Raw genomic sequence first — 24,966 nt, 5'->3', positions numbered from 1 at the left:
CAGCTGGAAGTTGTAAACCCAGCTAACTGCGACCTCATGAATACCGTCAATTTTCAACATTTTGCTTCGCTGGAGGTTATTATAAAAATTATTCAGAATCAAATTTTAGCCCTTTGTACCGAGTTTCAACGCAAATTTGGCTTTTTAATTTCTAGTTATTTTCAATAGTCAATATTTCTTTATTAGAGGTGTTGGATTCTCTCATGGGCTGTGACCTTGGAAATATATGCGCGAAGGCGGAGCGATAAACCGGGCGAATAATCTTTAAATGAAAACTGAAAACGTCGTTTGGGGCAGATATGACTCATAGCCCCTGAGAAAATCCAAGACCTCTACTTTATTCAAAACCGAAAAGTAAAACTTTTTCTAATAATTTCTTAAAAATAAGAATCAAATTTAACGAATATACCGCTGCACAGTATGTATTTAATAAAATAATGTAGATCTCAATATTCTGCATATATGAAAAAGCAAAAAAATATTTTCTCTTCTACAGTTTAGACCACGACAGATAATTTGCTGTTTATGGAACAATAATTAAAATCAAGTGGTCGACACTATCTAATTTGGACATCTCGCACAGACCTTCTAGAGGCGTAAACCAGATACTTGAGGCCTGGAGTTACACAAGATATCAAATTAATTCATTTAAAATTCACAAAAAATGTGCAAGTTAGACAGTGAGAACTCCAAATGTGACTAACCAACGCAAGAAATAAAATAAAAATATAAATACTAAGAGATTACATTTATTAAAATTTTTCCTTTTATAGTACATTTGGCACTTTTTCCACCAAGTACAGTCGCGTTACATATTCAGCGTGTTGAAGTGTCCTTTCAGCAACTTGCTGGAGACCAATGGCTTCTCTAATTTTCTTCCGCCAGATGATGAATTGGATGGACGTCTCACATGTACATGTATTTCTTCTCGCTCCTTCACTACTTACCTTCTTAACTCATCTCTTATAATTGTATCCTAATTTTCCAAATTGTTCACGAAAAGCAATCTGTTCGTTATAGCAACAATCTTCCTTTAGAGCTTTAATTTTACCTGTTTCTATTTTATTAAATCTTTCATCACTTCTTTCCTTGTTTTATATTCTAAGCTTAAGAGATTGGCGGTTGTGAATTTTAGCAGTGTATTACACATAATGTAGAATCAATCTCTATTTAGGTACTGGATATCTTCCTACTACTTCCTTGGAAGTCCCTTTCAATTCTTTAATTTCTTTCCCTCGCGGTACCTAACAACAACTCTTTCTGTATCGTCCAGCTCCCAACTGGTTCGCAAAGCTTCAAACATGGTTCTCAGCGTGAGTGGAAGCGTCAAATTCGCCTCTTTGGCCCACCCGAAATTAGCATATTCCCAAAAATCCAGTTGGCACATTTGTAGGAAGGTGTTCCCATATTAGACCACACCCGCGATCCCAAACGCGGACGACTTGATTTTAATAAATCGCTCCTCGTCCTCATGAATACTTATTAAGGAACTATGAAATCATCACATGCTGTAGTCAAGCCTCACAAAAAATTGTACAACAGTCAACGATAACAAAGACAATCGACATTTAAATTTTATCTGATTTTTAGTGTGCATTTTTTTACGTCTCATTTTCGAACGTGTCCCCGTTCACTGGAGTTATTTATTAAAACGCCAGAATTGTCGGCGTACATTCGGTCACTGTATGTAAATTTTTGAAAAAAGATGGGACCCACCGACGGCCACATAAACAACACACTTGACCAAACAAGAACACACGGCTCTAGCGTCGCACTTAATTGGTCGGAAAATGTTGTGAAACTTTAAAATATTCATCAATAGTTTAATTGTTGGCAGTGTCTGGTGATAAATAAAGCTGTCGGAATTTTTTGCGGTCCAAATTGATTTATGTTACCGTTTAGAAAAAAATTTGTTAGAACTAGTTTGCGTTTACAGACTTTATAAAATATAGACAGTCGCTTGTTTATGAAGTCTTTCGGAAAAATATTTTCACGTAAAAAATTCGAATTTATAGATCCTGGCTTGACGTTAAACGAATCAACTCTGAAAAATTATCTGGAAACTAAAAACTAAACGTTCAGACTTTCCCCACTGATTCATCTCTCGATGCCATGAGATTGACAATCGCTCTTTTCAAACTCATTCCAAAGACTGATTAATTGATTTGTGCCGCTGATTAGACAATACAGACAGAGTAATGCTCCCAATCTGTGACACAGTAAACCCATATGGTAAATACCTGCATACATAGATATCTACCAACATCATTAGTCACGGCTAAGTACGCATAAAGATGCTACGACATCCAACTGCAGCAAATTTTTTATTGTTTCACTTAAGACGATGGTCCAAATACTTGTTTGCTACACCCATAAGTAACCATTTCACAACACCATAGATGTAGATGGTAAATAAAATAAAATCTGTTTGTTACTACTTTCATTAATTAATTTACAGCGTTGAAAAAATAAAGCTCGAGGCTGTTTCATGATGCAACGGTCGTATTTTAATGTGTTGATCGATTATTCAAAATACACTCATCAGGGATGAAAGTAAATAAAAAGGGTTTCTGCACGACATAATGGCTGAATTATAATGTTGTATAAACATGGCAAAAAAATACGTGGGTTTGGACAGAAGTATCTGATGAGAGAAATACGGAATATTCGTGTATGTAGGTGGTTAGAGCTAGAATAAATAGAATATGAAGAGTTTTGATTAAAATGCGGTTTTTGTATGAAGGAAACTCTGCAGTAATTGAAATAAGCAAAATGCAGACGAAATTCGCATCAGCAAATTGAATTATGGAAGGGTGCAAAAATGACGGAGGTCTTAATATGGGAGTAGATTTATAATTGATTGACGAAACTCAATTCGGTGGTCAAACTGTTTCTAATATTTTCCAGATTGAATCAGCGAAGTATTTAAAAATTAATTACGTCAATGTACATAATTTGAAAGGTATAAAATTGTGCAAGGTAATACCGCTTTAATTAATTAAATACGTTCTCTTATTAATGCATTATATTTTTTCATTTGCCTCGTCCGCTTTTCTATTAAGCCTTGCTCATTACTGGAATAATTAATTGTCCTGCGAGTGACCGCACGGTTCCTCGAAACCGTCGATAACACAATAATTCAGTTTTTTCTGTTGGTTCCTTGTAATAAGTCAGATTGAAACGGCGACAGCGACATCTGTATCAAGGACCGACACGGTATTCGCATTATTATCAAAAATAAAAACGTCCGTTCTTTATTACATCGAATTCATCACCCACTTCTCTGGCTGGTAGCAGACTCTGGTAGCTTAACTCCGTGTCCACTTTGCATTTTGATAAGATAGCGAGGCCATAAAAATGGTGCCCATTTCAGAGTCCAGACAGGACACGACTATATCACACAGACGAAATTAGTTTATTTGTTTAAGCGCTGTTTGCACTCACCTGCGACTTCGGTGAAATTAACTTTGCCAAGAGAAAAAAAGTCGAGTTATCGACGCAGTGACGCTGCAAAGGCTGCATATGCGCCAGATATTCACTTTAATCTTTGGTATGATGTGCAGCGACTTTGTTACAACAGATGATATAAAGTTGAAAAATTGGCTGGCGACTGAAAAATCTCGGTCTCGCAGGTGCGTCCTGAAAAACAAACATTTTACGGGGATCTTTGTAAAACGGGTTAATGGATTTATTGTAGTTTTTGGTTTTTCTGTTTTTGTTTGAGTTTACGACAGATAAGTTTTCTAAACGTCAAAATATTGTAGATGTAAACTAGAAACATCGCGCAACTTTGGGGAACAAAATTTTGGCAAGGATCCCTGGCTTTGATCATATTTTTATTTGATTAATAAATTTTAATAGTGTTTTGTACGAAATTTTAAAAATAGCGAAGAATCTGTTGGCATTTTTCTGATTTTATAAATGACATTCTTTTAACCTAGTAACGTGTGTTCAAAAACGTGTGGTCACGTGGGCTGGTGCTTGCTTTTGTTTCCATCAACGTACAGTCCTTGTATCTTCGTAAGAAATTCTGACTTAAGCCCTAAATAAACCGAACAAAGACCCTGCTTGAAAGAAATTTATTGTCTTATTGTCATATTGTGCCTGTCAATCACTAGACGGTCTCCGACAAATATTTTGGGTACTACCCCAGGTAATTTTTTTCTCTGAGACCGCCTAGTGATTGACAGGTACAATATCACAATAAATGTCTTTAAGTAGGGTATTTGTTCGGTTTATTTATGACTTAAATACTTACGAAGATACAAGCACTATACGGTGTGTAGCTTCCTTGGCTGTCAAAAGAAAGAGTGAATTTCAGAAATCGTTTGAAGAGTTAGCGAAATAATTTATAAAATGGACTGGAAACTTCAATTTGTCATTTACCGCAACAAATGAAAGTGCCATCAAACTGTGGTTATGTACGTGAAAATTTGTCAACTACAAAGCCGACCTACGTTTAAAAAAGAGAGGGAAACCACGCTCCGCTAGATCACAAATTTGTTTGTTTGAACAGTCGTTATAAACTACAACGGAAGACTGATAATTTGCATCATGATTACTTAATAAATATTTAAATAAATATATGACGTAATACCAATTAACATTCCTACTGTAATATTGATCGTAACGATAGTAATAATGATGATGACAATATTCTTGAAAAAGTAAAACATAATGAATATGTTATAAAGTAATGAAATAATAAATGTATCAACCAGTATTACCAACACAGTAATAAATAATTCTACTTTTTTAAATAATTAAATAGAGCTATTTGGAACACACCATTCGACTCTTGTTTTCCGGTGTCACAAGAAACAACTTTCATATAGATTCTGTGTTAGTCTTTTTTTCGTACTGTCAAATAAAAAAATATGAATATACAAAATGAAAGGAAGGATAAATTGTAATCCTAAAATATCTTATTGCAATTTAGAAGAGTGTAGCGTTTACTGATACACATTCTAATCGAGGTTCTTGCTTTTAATGTTTTTATTTTATATGTCACAAAAAAGGCAGAAAGTTATACAGCCTGTCACAGAACTGCTTCCCCATAGAAAACAGGCATGTGCCAACAGCAAAAGAGACTCCAAAATGACTAAAATAAATTTTCCTGTAGCTCACATAACCGGGTTATAAAGTTTTCAATTTCACCAATCCCAGAAACTCGTTCTCAGGTATTACAAAAAAATCGGACAGGTTGTCAAAATAATTAGTGATATCGCAACAATCAGCGAAAAGTTTACTTGGAATTTTAATAATAGAGAACTTCGAAATCCCCGCAACGCAAAATTGTCCTGGCAAAATTAGGGTCATTCTATCTTGATGGTGCTCAACTGTGATTGGTCAAGTTTAGGATGTCTTTTCTCGATTATCGCTTGAGATAGGACTTTTTTTCTATGAAATTCAGATATTCACATTTAGCCTTATACAGTATACTCCCTTTTTCCTCGGAGGAGGCAGTTCTGAGACACTCTGTATATTTCGTTAAATATTCTGACGATGACGAGGTAACTTAAATTGTTCCAAAAAGTGTTTTTAATCAATTTTGCACAACTTTACCAAATATTGTTTAACAAAATTAACGTTTACAGTATAATTTTTATTTTGTGTCAAGTTTGAGCACAAGAAGAAAATTATCTTAAGACAGCCTCACTGAGATTTCTACAAAACATTTTTACGTGGTAATTTCTTTCGTCATTTTCCTCCTATGTAATATGAAAGATATCCCTTGTTATTAAAATTAATCAATTTGATTTTAATTTTTTTTTTTTGAGAATTTCTGTAGGATTTTGGAATTTATTCGATTCCTGTGACGACAAACTTCTGTAGCTTCTTATCCATACTGTTAAATGAACAGATTCTACGTTTCCAGCCCAGAATTATTTCCGAAAATGTTTGGAGCTGCCTTTGTTGTTGTAGAACAACATGAGTGAAAAGCGAACAAAAATTTACAGAAAATAATTCATATGCATGTGGGAGATTTGACAAGAAAATCGCACGCCCACACCAAGTAATTGCTGGAGGAAATGTATTTATTTTAAATGTCAAATCTACAAATGTTCGAGTTTTCGTAGTAAAGTATTTTAGCCAATAAGATATTGAAAAAAAAATCAGTTACATACTTATTTTTTTAAATTGTTAAAATAGTATGTTATGTTATGAGGAACAAAAATGAAGTTTTATGTGGTGCGGCTGGTAGATTGGCTGCCGAATGCAGTGAGGCAGACAAACCAGCCAAAGCACATAAAACCATTTTTGCTCCAAATAACATATACTATTTTTTCTTCAAACCTTCATAACAAATTATTTAAGACATGTTAAGAAACCAGGTAGGAATTTCAAATTATTTAGCTAGTTTACTTTACGGACGCCCTCAGCGAAGATAATAACTTTATCTGCCGCTCGTCAGCTCGTTAGATGCCATGACAATGAAGTGACACTTTAGCATTATCAATGCAGCAGGATAATGTCATAATTTACGGACGTTTGAAGAAAAAAAATGTTATAACTGCTACGACAATCATATCAAATGCAAGCTTCCCGTTGGATATTTAATGAAAAATTGTTAAAAACAAAGATATAAAATGTGCAGTAATTTACGAATGTAATCGTAAAAGCAAAGTGGAGAAACAATGACAATTTTCGTATACAGGGTGTTTGGCAAAACATCTGCCAAAATGTAAACAGTTCATTATTAGGCAAGATTGGGTAGATTTTTCCTCTACCAATTTTTATTTGGATGCTAATTTCGTTCAAAATAGGGTGCGGAAAAAATATACCCCATCGTTTCAGATTCACAATTAAGAAAAAGTTTCGGTAATTGTTCACTTTAACTACTTCTGGAATTTTCGCGTTTTTTCTGGCTAGACAGCCTCAGGGCGTCCTCCTAGATCGTGTCCCACCATTCAAACCTTGTGCAAATGCCTTTTTTTCTCTCTTGTTGTGTTTCAAGGTCGCGTCAAGGTCGCGCCAAGTCTTAGTATAACTAAAGGGTAAGGAAAATTTTCATTTGCACAAGGTTTGACTGTTGGGAAACGATGTAGGAGGACGTCCTGAGGCTGTCTAGCCAGAAAAAACGCGAAAATTCCTGAAGTAGTTAAAGTGAACAATTACCAAAGTTTTTGTTCCAAGGATATTATTTAATTTTTTTACGGTAGTAGTGACTGCTGTAATACAATTTTCAGTGGTTCTCAACGAGTTGGTGTACTTTTTTTGTCAACAGATTTAAAATGAACTGTGCAGCTGAGCCAAAAACGACTGAGAACTTTTTGTATCTGATCTTTAAAGTTTGGCAGGACACTTAACTAACACCTTGTAGACATTTTTTCTTTCTGATTATTATTAATTATTATTTTTATTACAAAATAATAATAAAATAACAGATACCTTTGGTGTGATTCGAAACACGAAAAACATTCGAGTAACAGTCACCTATTTCTTTACATTATTTACCTATTTTTAGCAACAATGTATTTACACGAAAAAATGTTTTAATTGTCATACGATCCACACTTTGATCTGCGCATCTACAGCTGTTCCAAATAAAACACTTCGTGGAAACAAATATTTCGGTTATCGATCACGAATGGAGCATTAAATTTTCGTTCCGTTGCGTTATAACGAGATAAAAATTGCTTGGCACGGCATCAATTAAAAAACAAAACTATTTTATAATCCTTACAACCCGAATAATTATTGTGTTGTTGGATTCCTTTGAAATTCGAACCGACGGCATAAATTTTGTGCCAAACCTTCTTGCCTGAATTATAGTTATTATAAATTGGAGCATCAACAGCCGCATTTAACTTAATTAATATTAGTAGTAGTGTTAGTAGTGCTTATATACATGCAAGTGCTTATCTTATGTGTTATAAACAAATATTAGGTTACACATTTAGCGATGGGATCTGTTTTGCCATCATGAAACGCTTTTGCGGCGTTTCGGATCCTGTAGCATCATCGATTTTACACAAAATACAACGCGCTACTGCTTGCACCGGAAAATTAGGACACAGGACCAATAATGCATAATTTAGCAAAACGTTGCGTCGACTTCGTGCTAAAAAAGAATTTTATCACTCGGTCCGAATCAATACAAACCGACGTGAATTACACCGAATAATGTATCATAACTATGCAAACACTTTTTACGGTGTTGATAAAGAAAGATGCTGCGAATTTTTCAAGAAAAGAACATTTATTTCTAAAACCTGTCTCGGAGAATAGATCGTTGTGCAGGAGAGGAGATGTATCAAAACATAATGCTGATGAATTGATGATGCTGAAAGTTCCTTGAAAAGTGTTATAATTCTAAATTCTTGCAACGATTGTTGCGAGATGTGTTTCCAGCATTAATTTAGCTTGATAGGAGAAGAAGAAATATGATCTAATCAAAAAGTGCAACTAATAGTGGGTGCAGGAAGATAGATAACATTGTTTGCGGAAAATTACGCTTGATTATATAGCAATTCCCAAAAGCCTTATTAGAAGAATTATAAATAGCAGCTTTTGCCAAGGTTTCAGGTTTAATCATGAATTATACAGTGTGAAACGTAATTAAACATGTTTTGTGCAATTCACTTCATTCTTAAAACTACACGAAATCAATAAATTCAATTTAGTTGACCATTTCTGTTAAAAAATTTAATCCAATCAGATTGCTGCCAAATTTCAATTGCAGCCAATGACAAGCAAATGACAGCAGTAATTAATGCACTAGTGCAATTAGCGAATATTGCACAAGTGCATGAATGTGCGCTCTCGAGTGCTTGTCATTGGCTGAAATTCGTATCTAATTACACTTAATTTTAAAGAAATCGTTCAAGCATATCGTCGGCTTTCTTTAGAAACCGCGTATGTCTAATTAGCAAAATTTTTCTGGAAAACTGTTTCAAATTCTTATTTTTTATGTTAGCTTTTTGGAGTAAGGTGCAAAAAATGTGTATTAAAGTTTTGTATAGCATTTTATCAAAACAGTCTGCTCATTGTATTATGAAAACTATTTAAATAATTAATAATTATTTAAATAAATTAATAATAAAAATGGGACTTACACGGTTTCTAAAGAAAGCCGACGATATTAAGATTTATTAAATCACACATTTTCGTATTCATAAATTTGTCTTTGGCAGTTTTTGTCTTGCAAAATGTTCATAATTTATGTTACTATTGACAATAAATTATTATCACTAATGACAAAGAAATAAACTAAACTAGGTACATTTCCTTTAATACGGTCGTTTATCTAATAGCGGTCTAAATCAGTTTGTTATAATTTTTTGATTATCTAGTTAATGAGGCAACTAGAGTACAATTTGTAGTCATCATTTTAACGGTAGTTCTTTGCAACGTATCAGTAAGAGATATAGTTCTTTAGATTCATGCTCCATCATCCATTACGATGCGGTTTTTGATTACTTTTTGTAATTTATGGCGTCGATTCCTTCATCCTGAAGAGAAATTGCAAACCCTTCAGTTTCATTTTAAACAAAGATTTTTTTCAACCATGTTAATAAACAGCTGAATCCTACCACCTAAAGGCTTTTTACTTTTTTGTTCACTATATTAGATTTTTCCTAAATGAATTATTTATAATGTTGAATTCTAGTTTAATTTTTCAGCTAAAATATAAACAATTGTATTCAAATTAAAATACATTTACACATCAAATATACAGTCCTCTTAAGTGTAAAATAACTTCGTTATTTTCTACTGCATTTGATTGTGATTAATGAGTGCCATGTGTTAACGAATGTCAACAGGAAAATGTTTTATGAGAGCAGGATTTAGCTTTTGTCTAAATACATTTTAATTGTTTTGATTTGTTCATAGTGTTCTTTTTAACAAAAGTAAGCACGAAGATTTCTTCGTGGATTAAACCCACTTTTTTAATTATCTTTTTTGCAAATTAAAAAAATATATATGAGAATGAAAAAATGTATTTTACTTAATAAGCAGCAGAAAAAGGTAACTCATCTTTTCACAAGCAGATGGATAAAACTGCCGCTGCTAATGGAATGGACAAATAATTTTAGTCTTAAGTAAAGAAAATTCTCTGAAGATAAATAAATTGCTCGTGGGTTCCAATAGTGGCACAACTTAGAAAAGGCTGTTTTGGAGTTAGCACAAGCACAAGGCCCAACATGCCAGACTAGTTTTCTTTCCAGTAGTAATAGTCTCCGTTAGTAGAGGTCTTGGATTCTCTCATGGCCTGTGACCTTGGAAATATCTGTGCAAAAGCGGACCGAGAAACAAGTGAAAAATCTGTAAATGAAAACTGAAAACATCGACTACTTTACATGTAGCGCCTACTTGAGACCGATTTTCGTCGTTTGCGTAGATATGAGTCATAGCCCATAAGAAAATCCAGCAGCTATAGTAGTACTCAAAACAACGCGTTTTTCTCAAAAAATGACTTCTAAAACACTCTGTTTCAAAATCACTGTGTATGAAGTTGACAGTTGACTGCGATTTTCAGTAGACAACTGTGAATTCAAACTTTCTTAGCACTACCACGACTTTGAATTAATTCGTTTATTTTTAGTAGACAGATAAATTAAACAAATCATCTCATTCCCAATGAAATTAATTAAGTCGCCCAAAAATACAGTTACCAGTTGATGATTCTCGAAACGTCGCCTATTAAGTCTTCTGATTGCCTCACAGCAGCAATCGTGCCATAATTATGACCGTTTTACAGCTCCGAGCCAGATTTATCGGAGCAGTTCGATTTCTAGAAACGCAACCGATAACAGTATGTATCATAATTGGCAGTAATCGGTCGTTTCGATTTTTCCAAATCGGTCATTTGTGCAGGTGCGTATGGGTGCATGAGCGTCATAAAACCGTCGAAGCCCCTCGAGAATTATACGCGTCGATAAGAGTCGGTGACAAATTATTTGTGGAATTGTGACCAGTTGAACGTGTTATCGGCTAAGATCGCGTATTGACGGCTTGCATAATTATGTACATTTAATTTGCATATCTCGGCTATTAGTCGGGTGTACAGTTATGTCGGAGGCGCTCCGGCGATATCGTACCTACCGCAAATAAATAAATTTCGACCGGATTCGAAATCGCACCACACGCCACTGCTGGGCTCCCGACAAAGCCCATTCCTGCACAAAATGCATCCCACAGCAGCAGGACAAGTAAGCCCAAGACTCAAGCGCGTCGATGTCTAAGATACGTCACAGCTCCTAAGCCTGACGCTATTGGACAACAAAAATTAGACAGTGTGGTTGTTGTCGTTGATAATTAAGAAAAAAGATGAATGTCTCTAATTACAACTTACAACTATGGGAGGTCATTAAGGGGACCAAAACTTGTGTTATGAACGAGGTGATCCACAACACCCACCCCACCCACCATCCTTCTTTAGCTGTCACACGCACGTTGACGACGTACTTCTGACATAATCCCACACTCGCTTCCAACAGCCATAACGTCACGTAGTGGGACATGTTTTAAGTGAGGTGCAAAACCGTCTCCAACCTGAGATGATTCTTTAAATGAAGGATCACTTTCTGGGGTGGTTCTGCGTAATTAAGAGTGCGTTTTCGCGATGGTAGATTTGATCGGTGGCACGTGAATGTGACCGTTTCGGGTTGGGTGTCACGAACTGGGCCTATATTAAAATACGACAATTAAAACGTCAAAACCGCTAATTTGTGGGTAAAGTAGCGCGGAAATTTACATAATTCGCAACACCAATAGTTATAATAGCGGGAGCCCACGCTCTGTAAACGTAACGCAACGTGAGGCGCGGTAATTATTTTTTGGCAGATGACCGGGGAAGGAAGCATCAAAAGCTCGCTGGCTCCGTCCACCTACAACGCCATTGAAAAATTTCGTCTAACTGTAGTTCTATTGGTTTTTTTGGGCGACGTGGGCCGCCTAATGCATACTAAAGTAATAAATTTCACGAAACTAATGAACTAGAAACGTAATCAATTAACTAAACCAACGAAAATGATCGATACCCCAATATATTTTCCGTGAGATTTTAAGGAGCAATAGAATTGCTAATTAGCATCGTCGTCTATTTCCCACCGTCCCCGTCCTCGTAATATTTTTCGGTACAATTACCGTCGCGATTTTAATTGGACCGATTTATATTATATCGGCTATTAATTAATTTCGGTGCGTTCGCCGTATTTCGCTTGGTTCCTACGAAAATTAAAAGTCTAATTAAGGACTTTTGGCCTATAGGTGTTGCCCGCTGAATCAAATACCAATTAAATCAACTTTCGAACCAATTAATCCGATACGTGTGTATCTTGACAGTTTAATTGCTTTTTTGAGTGGGAAAAACGGAAGCGAGTCCCATCAACCTTTTTTCCGGAGCCGATAGAAATTTAGGACGTGAAAAAACGCGGCAAGATCAACCCGAATTTACCCCGGACTCGAATCAAATTCAATTCGCACAGATATTTTCCGGATTAGCTCTTATCAGTTAAAGCGAAATTATTATTGCATCGGCGGTTAAATAAATCATTGCGAGTTTTTATGCTACATTTTCATTCACTTCTCGTAAAACAATTCAATTACATAACGATCATCTCCGAAAAAGCACCCTTAGCAGCCATTAAGGATCTAGATCCTTTTGATAATTTCGAATAATGAAATACTTTATGCAATATTTAGAAAAACTGGCGAAAACAGAACCACGACATTCGCCAGATCTAATGCGTATGGCGGTAGTGCTCATTTCCAGATGGCGTCAAAGCACTTCAGTAGATATTTTGTGTATTTTATTTATAAACAGTTGCTAAGAGAACAGAAGTCAAGATCTAGATCTTAAGTGGTCCAAAGAGCAACATCAGTTCGGCACACTTCCTTTTGCTAATTAATTTATAAAAACGTGTGAAAATATCAATTTAACCAATGGATTTTTTCCAATTAAAGTTTAATTTCCTGCAAACATTTTAATTTTACGATGAGAACATTTTCTAGTGATAGTTTATTATCACAATAGCCACAAAGAACCTCTTTCCATAGTTATTAAGGAATGTTGCTTTCGGTACAAAATTATTTGTGTTGACACAATTTTAAGTAAAATCAATAAATTATTATTACATATAAATAAATACATAATTAATTAATGTTATGTTATGTCTTTATTAACGTTAAATGATTTTATCTACTTTGAGTTACAAATAGGCTCATTATTATACCGAAAACAGTTTAATAATGAAGCATATTATTGAACTGTTTTGGTAACTTTTAGCTTTTGTTATATTGGTAACATCAGCCGTTTGACGTCAGGCGTCAAGGTAACGAATGAAGCTACGAGGTAAATTTAGTAAATATAACCTTACATTTTTGTGAAAAATGTCTATTACCAACCCACACGAAAGTCCCTAGTCTAATATGAAAGCTTGAGCCGCCGAAATTTCAGGGATTAGTAAAGCAAAGTAGATAAAATAGTATATTATACTCGTTTAACAAGACGTATTATCACATTCGTTCCGTTAAAGCACTTCTCGTTACGCTCGTCGTGCTTTAAACACACTCATGTGATAATACAACGTCTTGTTAAACTCGTATAATAATATACTATTAAAAAGTGTATTTGTTTTTTTTTAATGCTTCACTATCCCAAAGATACAAAAATATTTTTATGTAAATGAAAGAAAAAGAAGTAAAAATTTAGTCATAAATGTCCTAATATTTTTTTCAATTAATTTTAAAAAATTCTTAGAATGAATCAAAACACAACTTATTTTCATCATTTATTTCTTCAATTTTGGAATCCAGAGAGATTGGTTTATTCCTAAATAAACAAATAAACCAGTGTTAATAAACTTAGGTACCTAACTGCTACTACTAAATTAAAACCTAGCAAAAATATTGAAACCTTAAATTTCAGAAAACATTATTTTACAACATGCAGAAGGAAAATAATAATGAGTAAAAGTGAGAAAGAAAAAATATACAGCGTGTCGCACTTAAAATGAAGAGTTAACATTTTCATTATCTACATGACTTCATACAGATAACTAAAATATCAGTCTTTATTTTAAGTGGGACACTCTGTAAAAGAAACAAGACATTTTACATTATTTTAGTTCAACAAACAATTGGAAAATATAACATCAGAGAAAGATAGATAAGATTATTTCGCTTGGGAAGTCAGGTTTGAGGACCAAATGTGGAAACTATGATTGACAATCAGCGAAACTTGTGAAAGACATCCCATAAAACCAAACGTTTAGTTTTGTTTTTAATTATTATTGACATATTTGCAAGAAAACATTCCTTTGGTGAGTATTTGCAAAAATGTTAAAACGCAGAATTTTCTGTACAAGTTTCTAGAGTTAAAACTGAAATGAGATTGCAGAACTTGAGAACTTTGCCAAAACGGTCTCGGTGGAGTTTCTGGGCAGAGTTTACTCCGCGGGCAAGATGTTTCTACTCGAATTAGAATATCTTGTCCGAGTAGTTAACGATTCCTCAAGACTTCACGAATTCAGTAGCAATATGTCTGGAACGATACCGCTAGCTTCACTGTTGATTAATTTAACAACAATAAACTACATCCTTAAGTGCTCTAAACATTTCTCCTGCAAGCATCGCAGCCATACGAGAGAAATAACTTAGATGCGGTTTACAAAGGATAAGTTGTTCGAGTGGGTAATTCCTTGCGATTGTGCAAAATTTACGACATCTTCATTTTTCTTCCATTCGTCAGGCGAATTAATTCGCTCGGATTTCTTAATTTCTCTGCGGTCAAAATTATGGGAGCCGGCATGGCAACGCCTCAATCAGTGCCCGTCAAAAATTCAATTATTTCGGATTTGTTCACGGATTACGTTTCATGAGAGAAAAAATAGTCAATAAACATAAATCAAAATCTCGACTTTCATAATCGGTGGCCGCTATAAATTTTCTGCCGCCATTCATTTTAATAAAAACAGAAAACAGGCGACGGAATAAAATTTGTCGATTTATTGTTTAAGCGAGCGTAAACTTGATCCGGTGCTTTGATCCGCTTTTAATTGAAAAAAAACTTATTTTCGGTGACACGTTAACAAGGCCCTCCTGACAGATACGTCGTGGGACAAGTTAAAGCTGAAGAATGTTACAAATCTAAGACCAGCACCAGTCGGAAAAGGACACCTCCGCCTCTTAAATCTCCTTAAGCCCACTATAAACTTGGAAAATCCGACTAAGTATGACTGCACGCATCGGTTCTTCGCCGCCCAACGGAACTAGTTTTTCAGCCAGAGACCGCCATCTATGACGGGTTCAACGGACTAGCGCTTCCCCGGACGATTGTCCTTTTTGTGGATTTTTTACGGTGGAGTGCATGCGGGGTTCACTTGTTAAATATAGGCTTAGTCGAAAAGATTTAACGATAGTGTCACCTAACAGAGCACATAAAGCTGTTATGTGACCACATTTAACGGCTCCACTCTAATAACTCTTCCACACCTTCCAACTATTTATTGTAACAATATTTTAGACGGACTGGCAGCGGGAAGGTGTACTAAATAATTACTACAACATCGCTAAATGCGGCTGGGCCCGTTATGGGACCCTTGCAACACCCATTCCCTGACATTTTCTAAACAAACAAAGTCACTCACCTCTTCCATCACGAAGTCCATTCAAACAACCGCTAAAAAAATTTTGCTTTATTAGCATAATAATCGTTAATTGCATATCTCCTCCTTGGCTGTAATCGCCGCTGGATGAATGCCATACAACCCAACCGTTTGTTTCTACATCGCAAATCTTCGCAAATTATCCTTTCTAACTCGTTAATTGGGCTTTTCGGAAAGTGATCAAGCAATCAGTTGGTGACATCAATATTGCTAAATCAATTCTAATTCCACATAAAAAAAACTGGCTGTAGTACGTGGGAAGCCATGGAGAGTCAAGTGGTGAAGAAGACATAAATTACTGATGTCATAAAACTGTGGTACCATCGAGACTGTCAACAGAATTATTATCAAAAATTAAATACATTTTCTCAGTTATCTGTTGGAAAAAGGACACATTTATAATAACTTTACCGCATCTGTTTGTTTTTAAAAGATAGTTGTGATGAGTTTTGTATTAATATGGAGATATAGTGTGCGGGTGTCAGAAACTGTCTAATGAGTTTAATATACAGTGTGTTGCATTTAATAATTTCCAATTGTTCAATTTGGGTTTCAATAACTGTTGCAATTTTTCTTGAATAAAGAATTATTTATTTATTGTATTTATGTCATTTGTTTTTAACAAGTTCTTTTGTTTCAGTAGTACTGAAAATCAAAACCAGAACTGTGTGTAACATTACTAAAAAATGAAAATGCGAGTTTTCGGTTGAAACTTGGGATGTGGAGCCTGAATTCGATTTTGAACAACTTTTTCTAATAACTTTTTTTGATATCTCCAACACGAAGTAAAATATTAAAAGTTGGTCGCATCGCGAGATTTACAACTTCTGAGTTGAACAGCTCAAAAGATGCACTGTGCAAAACTTCAAATCGTAAAAGTAACAAAAACATCACGCTGTATTCACTTTTAATGTGACATACTGTAGATGCTAATTCTGCTAAGTAGGATTTACAAAAAAGAATTAACTGAGTTAAACAATTTAGAATAGATCTTGTAAAATTACTAAAATCGTTTAAATAGTTATTCACATTACGGTACGGTAGGGGTACTTTATAGCGTGAAAACTAGGTTTCAGACATGAGGTGAGGCCGAGTGCATCATTAGTTGAAGCGCTGTATTCGACTTTTCGGCTGACAATTTGGGTAACAAAAATCAAGAAAGATCCAAGGAATCGATATGTCTTTAGACAAAATCTAGGCACAGTGGAGACTAATCAAAGCCAACACAAAAATGTTTTCCAAAGTAACATTTCTTTTATTTGTTCCAGTACTTCAAAATCTTTTATTTTCGTACCCACTTCTTACTTTCTTAATTCCAATCTAAAATCATTCTTTTCTTTCTTGTCTTAATTCTACGACTTTCTTGTGTTTGTTTTGTAATATCTACCATATTTATCTTTCATGCCAGTTTCTTCACATCTGCTGCTGTTATATCCCTTTCGCTAAACAGATATTCCAGCCACTTACACCTTTTAACCTGTTCTACTATCCTTCCCCTGTCATTACGTTGTTTTTTCCACCCTTACCCTTTGACTCCTATATACGAGTACACCCCAAAAGGTATGGGGTTGATCATTCTTGTGTACTTCCTTTTCTACCCTCACTCCCTTTTGTCTTGTCCTGATAAAGACACTCCATTTTTCGTTCCCACAACTTCTCTCTCTTTTTTTTTCAGTAACGAAGACACTTCAAGCAAAACTGGAGATAAGAGAACTGTTACAGTTTCTGAAAATTTTACTCCATCACTTAATCGAAGAAATAATGAAACAATCAATAGTGAATACATCATTCATCATTTTGGAGGACTAAGTAACAATCAGAAACTATTAATTGTTAGCAAAGAATGAATGTAAAAATCCTACTTGTAATAAAAACAAAAAGAAATTTGTTATCCGTGTTTAGCAACACAAATTGCTTGTCTGAAATCTTAGTTATTACGGTTTCAAAAATTGTCTGTTATTTGTGGTGATCAATTTGTTCCCAAGACTCCATAAATTTTTTGATTGAAGACTTCTGCGATTTACCGTAGAAAATTAGTACTACCGTGCGTGATTTTTTCGCCACATCTCTCAATAAATACATTTTACCATCACGCTTTCTCAATTACCATATCGCAATATCGACAATTAGCCTACTGCTGAACACTCGGCTACCACAAGAACATGTTTCTCTTTACGGAAAATTAAACGTTTTATACGCACCGGGCGCGATATTTTGCCTTATTAAGCACGATTCCCGTCCTTAACAGCTCTATTATTATCTTTTTTGTTCTACCACGTAACTATTGTGCGCGCATTTTTATTGCACGTACCTATTCCATCGAGACACAATAATACAAGCCGCTGTTTAAATATACCGAGTCAACTTAAGCCATAACTTTCAAGTTATCACGCCCATAAAACTCCACCGGAAAATTACTCGCACTCCGACTCGTTTCCAATTCCAATAAAACAATACTCGCCAAGACGACAAATCGACAAACGTTCGACTGGAAACACCACCGACAACTTTCACAAAGTCACGGTCTACCAAAGAACTGCGACTCGCCGCCGAGTACTAATTGAGGTAGGTATACGTACCTCAAGGGCCTGCTTTCGGTTCGTTATTATGTTCTTTTGATAGATATTATCGCTAAGTCTTCGCATGATAGATAATTCGCATGTCGCGCAGACTTGCCACTACACCAGTACTCTCATAACAATCATAAACTCCAAAAGAAAAATTCTTCTAGGGGCGAAGAAAATATTGTTATTATTTTATTACGCAAGTACTAGTTTATTCCTGCTGGTGCACGATCCGTTTTTACCTTCGACCACTCTATGCAAATAAATATATCATTATTATACTCATGATAGATATCCACAAGCTCCTAGACTCGAACGTACTTCATACTAGTCAAGGAAGTACCGAGTGTGATTTCTTTTTTAATAAATTTTTAGTAAATCAGATCCCTACTGTGAGTAATGCTAAAAGGATAAAGATTTCGATCTTGCATAAAAACATACCACTTTAACACATCAGTTATAAAAATTAAAATAAATTACATTTTATTAAGAATGTGTGTTACAAGTTTTTTAATTGTTTACTTAATATTTTGCTTTTGTTGTGCAGCATAAATCAAAATTATGAAACGTGTTTTCATTATAATTGCATATTTTTGCATAAATAAACAGCTCCTTTAGGAATTATTTTATTCGTGCTATACAAAGTGTGCAAAAAGTTGGAAACAATTAAAACAAAATGATTTAAGTTAAGAATTTTTGGATAATTTAAACTGAAATTATGAAACAAGGAAAAACAATTTGCAATCAAATAAACCGCAGACCGGTTTTGCCCTCTTTATCTTCGCCAGTCGATTCGCTCTGATGACCAACTCAGTCTTCGTCAAAACGTTACAGCACCCAAGGCATTAAGAAGACAGAAGATTTAAGAATATATTTTTATATTTGATGTTCCACTGTGTCAGGAGAATAAAAAATCAATAGCAAAAATAGTACCAAGGTGGAGAAGTTCATGATTATAGCCAGAGCGCCAAGATTACAGCCCGAGGCGTGCCGAGGGTTGTAAGGCGCGAAGGCTATAAGGGACTTCTCCACCGTGGTTTATATACTATTTTTTTCACTACTAGATACGTTAAAACCCTTTCTGATAATAATTATTAATCAAATTATTTTGTCGGATGCGACGGGTCCGAGTTGTCATTTCTTGACAGTTGGTATGAAAATCGTCTACGTTAACCAATGAAATAGACGACAATCTTTCGTTGCTAAGTGACGGCTGTTCCATTATCACAGATCACTCACTAGTGAGTGATCTGTGTCCATTATTCACCCCTGGTTAATAATGAAAAATTATTTACCTGTCACTGGGCCAACGTAGAAAAACGAAACTTCTCAGTGTTCTATGACAACCGATAACGCTAGACTTTATTACTAGTAGTGAAAAAAACACATTTTATAATGATAAAGCAGCGTCAGGAAAAAGTTTTGTTCTGGATTGTTGTGGTTAGGTGCGACACTCTACTGCTAGGAATACGTAGGCATTTTGGCGCGTATTTTAAATGTGACAGCAAAGTGCAACAGCGACATCCAAAATAAATAGAAACGAAGAATAACAACAAGTGACAAAGGATTGTATATACTAGTGGTGCTCAAGAATTTTTCTGCTTGCGCAAATTTTGAACCGAGAAAAATTCCACCGTGCTGCGTGACGTATCCAATGTGGCGACAAATTGAAATTATTTTCTTGTAGAAAAAGTACTTCAGTTCAGTTATAACAATAAAAGTTTAAAGGAAATTAAAAAAAATTATATGGCAAGATCTTTGAAGGCGTCAAGAAGTGGCAACGTTGTACTACATTTCTAAGTTGACATCGCCGATGTTTACATCCGAATCGTTGTTTAAGGACGCCAGCGTGGGAGGATAAGTTGATAAAAATGTGAAAAAAATACATATTTGGAATTGAAAACAAACAGAAAAAGTTTATTATCAAAAAGAACGAAATGTTGACAATGAGATAAGCGAACATTCTAACCTTCAATTACACTGTTGTCACAATAATGCAACGTTGCCAGTATGTCACGCCAAGCGTTATAGCATCGGGAGTTCATTTTTAAATGTATCCTCAAAGTTGGCGTTGAAGAGTCGATTGTGAACGCACCACTTGTCAGTCTGCAGAGTAAAAACATAAACAACGCAAAAAGTGAGGTTAGATTTTAACAGCTTCTCCGTGATCTGTATTCCGTGGTGCGTTCACAATCGATTGTTCAATGCCTACTTTAACGATAATTTAAATGAACACCCGATACGAGATTTTTTTAGGTGTCCATTGAAGTTGAAAATTTACATACAAAAATCTTGTTACATCTCTATGCAAAATATTTTAATGCCATGTCAGGAATTTTTTATTAAGCTCTCATAATAAATCGGTGACTGAGTGAAGATTTTTGCAAAAACAGACTTCCTAAACCCACAAACATTTGAGAAAACATATTTTAATATTAAAATCTACGAAATTCAATAGTTTGCATAACACCTTAATTCCCTTCACGTTTCAATCACGTTCAAACATTTATTTTTAATTTAAACTCGTTCCATATCTACTGATCATAACTGGGCTATATTCTGGAATATCCGGCACTCGGAGCATGTTTGCAAGATTCTCTGCAAGTTTAAAATCTCCAGACTGGTTCTTAACCACTTCACATGAAGGTGCAGATTATCCTAATACTTCCTTCATGCCTTTATGAATTTCTTGCGGCTTTAAAGAGGTGTATTATTTCTCCGAAGGCAAAAGGAAGAAACATTAACCAAATTTCCTGTTCTTGTCAGTGGACCGTCGTGTAAAACATTGATGACTTGTCCAAAAGAAAAATATTTTCTTCTAGTTATTAATGTCGGTGGAATCACAACGAAATTTGTGGGTTTAAGCAGTAAAAATGGTATTTTGCGTCTCGGTTAAATTAAACGTTTTACGGTTAAAGAAATAGAATAACCGGGATTGTGTATGTAGATTCCGAAAAGAGCTGTTCGTGCAGTTTATTTCCTGGGACGAAAGAAAAGACTAAAATAATAGCACGCTACGTTGGATAGATAATTCATGACTCGCATTTACATCCGAAATTAGAAAAGAACGGAATTATGAGCAGCATATTAAATTGAAAGATATTAATTTCCTAACAATATAACTAAACGTTTCTGTTTGTACCGTGCATACAGCGAGGCAATTCTCGAGTGGAGAACGTGCAGGGGCACTCGAAAAATGTCATTTTTTCCTTAAATTAACTTTAGTACAAAACGTCCCTCCCGTCTGAATAATTGAAGAAAAATTCCACCGCTCCGTCGTAATTTCCTCTGGAATCCTAAAAATCATGATTCACTTCCTCATCATCAAATAAATAAATAATTCGATCCTGGTCTCCCTATCGGGTTCGTTGTTTACCTGATGGATAAAGCAAGCAGGAGTGGGGACATGAGCACTTCGCAGCACGACCCGCCGGAAGCGAGCTCCATGTTCCGGTGAGAGTGGTTGGTAATGCCCATAATTACCCTTTAATATGGAAGGATCACGTTGTTAGACGCGGAAGTCGCTTACAGAAGGGGTTTAAATAATCTATTAACGAACGCGATTTTTTAATATTTCATTCGTCGGCCCTAACTACCACTCCGTCTTCAATTCATCATCAATAACTGAGGTAATAATTCCGACTAATGAATAATAATTGCAGCACACAATTTGTGTTTATGTTTATGTTCTAGAGGAAAGGGGGTGTAGCCTATCGGAAATAAACTTGGTTTATGTTTTCCGTTTCGTGCCATTAATTGCTCCACTCGTTTAATTAACTGCTATCTAATATACAGGGCGATTATTTATTTTATGTGGGCCGAGTGCGAGGAAAAAATAAATTACAACTTGGTTCGTGGTGGGTAATTTTAATTTCGTACAGTAATTTTTACCAAAGAAATAGAGGAGGATGTCGTAAATTTCTCTTAAATTAAGCCGTTACCATTACAAGGCTCACTCCGTGGAAAACGCTTGTTTAAAACTGTAATTAATATTAAGTAATAACGAAGCAGTTCGTAATTTTTATTTTTTTATTGAAGCTCACATAGTTAAAACGTTATTACCGTTTTCCCCATATAATTTCACTTGTTCCGGTCACATGCCTGAGAAATCGCCTTGGTAGTACCGCATCAAACCCATTACACTTTATTTATAACTATTTTATTTATTGGACAGTAAATAATAAGAAGTCTCCACGGACAAGCTACCATGAGATCATTACTGCTGACTTATCTATCGACTCTCATGTTGTAAATAATAACTGTATAATGCTGAGTGATAAACGCCATTTTTAACAATAGAATTTTAACGGAACTCTCGTAATTGTTATAACTGTAACAGAACAACAAAGTAGCAAAGGGAAACAACTACATCTTTTTTAATTATTTGCTTCGTGATAATTGTCTCGGTGAGAATACACAGGAAAAGAGACGAAATAGGACTATTCTGAAACTGAAATAGTTATTTGTGTATCAAGGCCAAAAAGTGCATCTTTTTCGTCCGAGCCGAACTTTCTGGCAGAGGCGCAGCCGAGGTTTGAAAACAGGCGAGGACAAAGGCACTTTTTGGTAAATTTTTTAGGCAACCGCACGAACTACAAAGCAAAAGATATCATTGGAAAAATTACAAATTTATTTTGTATCTACATTTTTCAATAGATATCACTGATATCGGCTTGCCAACAAAACTAGAAATTTATTGTTTGCAATATAACTTATTTACATAATTTATGGTGACAGGATAATTATCGATTTTGTCGGTTTCGTATGCTAAACTACTAAACAGACCAAGAGATGGCGCCACGGTCAGGGTCCGAAAAAGAGTTACTTTTCGTCTGCTTGTCAGTACGTAAAGTTACCGTTTTCATTAAGGGTGACAACTATTATCAGCTGATAAAGTAGAAAATGTTGATCAATTAAGGCCGTCTCGGTACTACAAGCAAAATAACTTGACCTTGTATGCTTATTATGTTTATATAGGATACGTATGTTATTATGTTGTTTTTTTTTTGTTTAATTATTTCTTTCCTAGAAGTCAAGATTTTATACTCTATGATTTTCTGGAAAAACAAATTTAAAAAAATACGTTGTCACAATACAATTTTACAATTTCCGCGAATAGTCGTTAGAAAGCTCAGTCATGTCTGAGCTTAATTCGGCGTTACAAGAATATAACCACAGTAATGAGAAACGTCAGAAGTGACATTTATTAAAGGATAAGACCGGATATTCAGCACACTTTGATCACAAATTATCTAGAGCACACAGTTTTTTTTTTTGTTTTTCCGTTACGGCCACCACTTCAGCAAGATAAATTGCGCAACATTTATTGATCTTGCAATCTTTAATAATGAGGTAATTGGTTCTTCGATAAATTTAAACTCGTATACATAAATTTCTTAATGATGGCTCATAAATCAAGACATTTCCACATTACATCGTACGCGAGAGGCGAAGAACTCCGAAAAGCTCGGCACGTCAGCCGCCACCGTAAATCCCGATTTTATCTGTCAAATAGCTTTTGACACATTTGACAGCGATTGTTTTGGTGTTTGCGTCGCTGACTTCTGTTGACACAAATCGTTCACGCACAAATGCAAAAGATACAGTGGGCGAGGAAAAGTAGTGGCAAAGTAAACCGAGTCCCCACGAAATTAATGAATTTCTCACTCGACAATACATCACTCCGGGAGTGTTTCTTATGGCAACAGTTCGATTGTGAGGCAGTCAGAAGTCATTCTTTCCCTCGTGGTGGGTGGTGTACGGAATGTTTTTTCTCTCTTGTACGGGATGCCCGACAAAAAACTTTCGTTCCGGAATAAAGAATAGTCCCCGGCATAAAGAGGTAATTAGCAGTCTCGGTTCCTGTCAAGTAGCTTTACTCTTTCACCAGAACAAGGCGTGTGTTTTCTGAAAGAAACAAAAGATAAAGATCACCTCAAAAAAACTTCGTCTCTTTCACATGGACATTTTTAAGGAGTGAAACTCAAGATACTGCCGGACAGGTACGAGCGAAAAAATACACTACACGGCAACGCTGATTAGTTTCTTGCATGTTGCCGGAGATAATGCTTTGTGTGTAAGAAAACTTACTTTGCTCTCGAGCGTACATTTTAATTCACTTATGTACCTTTCCAGACAATGGGAGCGGAAAACGGTTATGATGTGCACACATCAACAGAAGTAACGAGTGCAGTTACGGATACGGCACACCGACGGTGATGACAACCGCAATCAGCAGTCTGATTGGCCTCTATCATCACATGACGCCCAGACACACCCACGATAGGTTCGACGCGCCGACGTATCTCCTTTCATTAACGATGACCATACGTGTACCATTATTAATTTGATAAATAGACGGTTCTTTGTTTAATTTTCAGTTATTCCAAGCACTTACACGTGTCGGTGCATTTATTGAGTGCACCGAGATTGATGTGATAATAAAAATAATGAATACTTATGGATCTGTTCCGCCTGTTTAGTAAACAACAATATAAATCAAAAAGCTCACAACAGACCGACTAGAATGCTTCATTCTGGATTCTGTGTGGGAAATAATGTGCACACCAATTTTTACCGCTATGGAAATTAGAAACCAAATATAAAACAGACCGAACTACGCATAAAATAAAAAACTCCGAGAAAGCACGAAATAATCGTCGAGATATGCAGAGCCTTTGATATCTGATGTTTTATGGATAAAATCCTGTTAGAAATCTTTGATATATCGCTCCATTAAAACCGCACCTAACCTAGCTCAAGAAATAAGTCTAATTTAAATTGCATTT

General features: G+C 35.3%; 2 long non-coding RNA genes across 3 annotated transcripts; one reads left to right on the top strand and one right to left on the bottom strand.

Moving 5' to 3' along the window:
• Positions 1–24,399, bottom strand: LOC138133568 (uncharacterized). 2 transcript variants are annotated; one of them, XR_011160416.1, is made up of 4 exons: positions 24,269–24,399; positions 23,846–24,085; positions 3,445–3,639; positions 1–3,391 (listed from the first exon to the last, which is right to left on the bottom strand). It is a non-coding gene; the product is annotated as an uncharacterized lncRNA (long non-coding RNA). The 2 variants fall into 2 exon arrangements; XR_011160415.1 differs by lacking the exons at positions 1–3,391; positions 3,445–3,639 and having other exon boundaries at positions 23,357–24,085.
• LOC138133566 (uncharacterized) lies at positions 24,079–24,551 on the top strand. Its single transcript, XR_011160414.1, has 2 exons — positions 24,079–24,254; positions 24,314–24,551. It is a non-coding gene; the product is annotated as an uncharacterized lncRNA (long non-coding RNA).
• The last annotated feature ends 415 nt before the right edge of the window (positions 24,552–24,966 follow it).

The sequence above is a fragment of the Tenebrio molitor genome, chromosome 6 (assembly GCF_963966145.1).
Source record: "Tenebrio molitor chromosome 6, icTenMoli1.1, whole genome shotgun sequence".
NCBI lineage: Eukaryota > Metazoa > Arthropoda > Insecta > Coleoptera > Tenebrionidae > Tenebrio > Tenebrio molitor.
The sequence above is the reverse complement of the archived record's forward strand: the minus strand, read 5'-3'. Positions and strand labels throughout refer to the sequence as shown.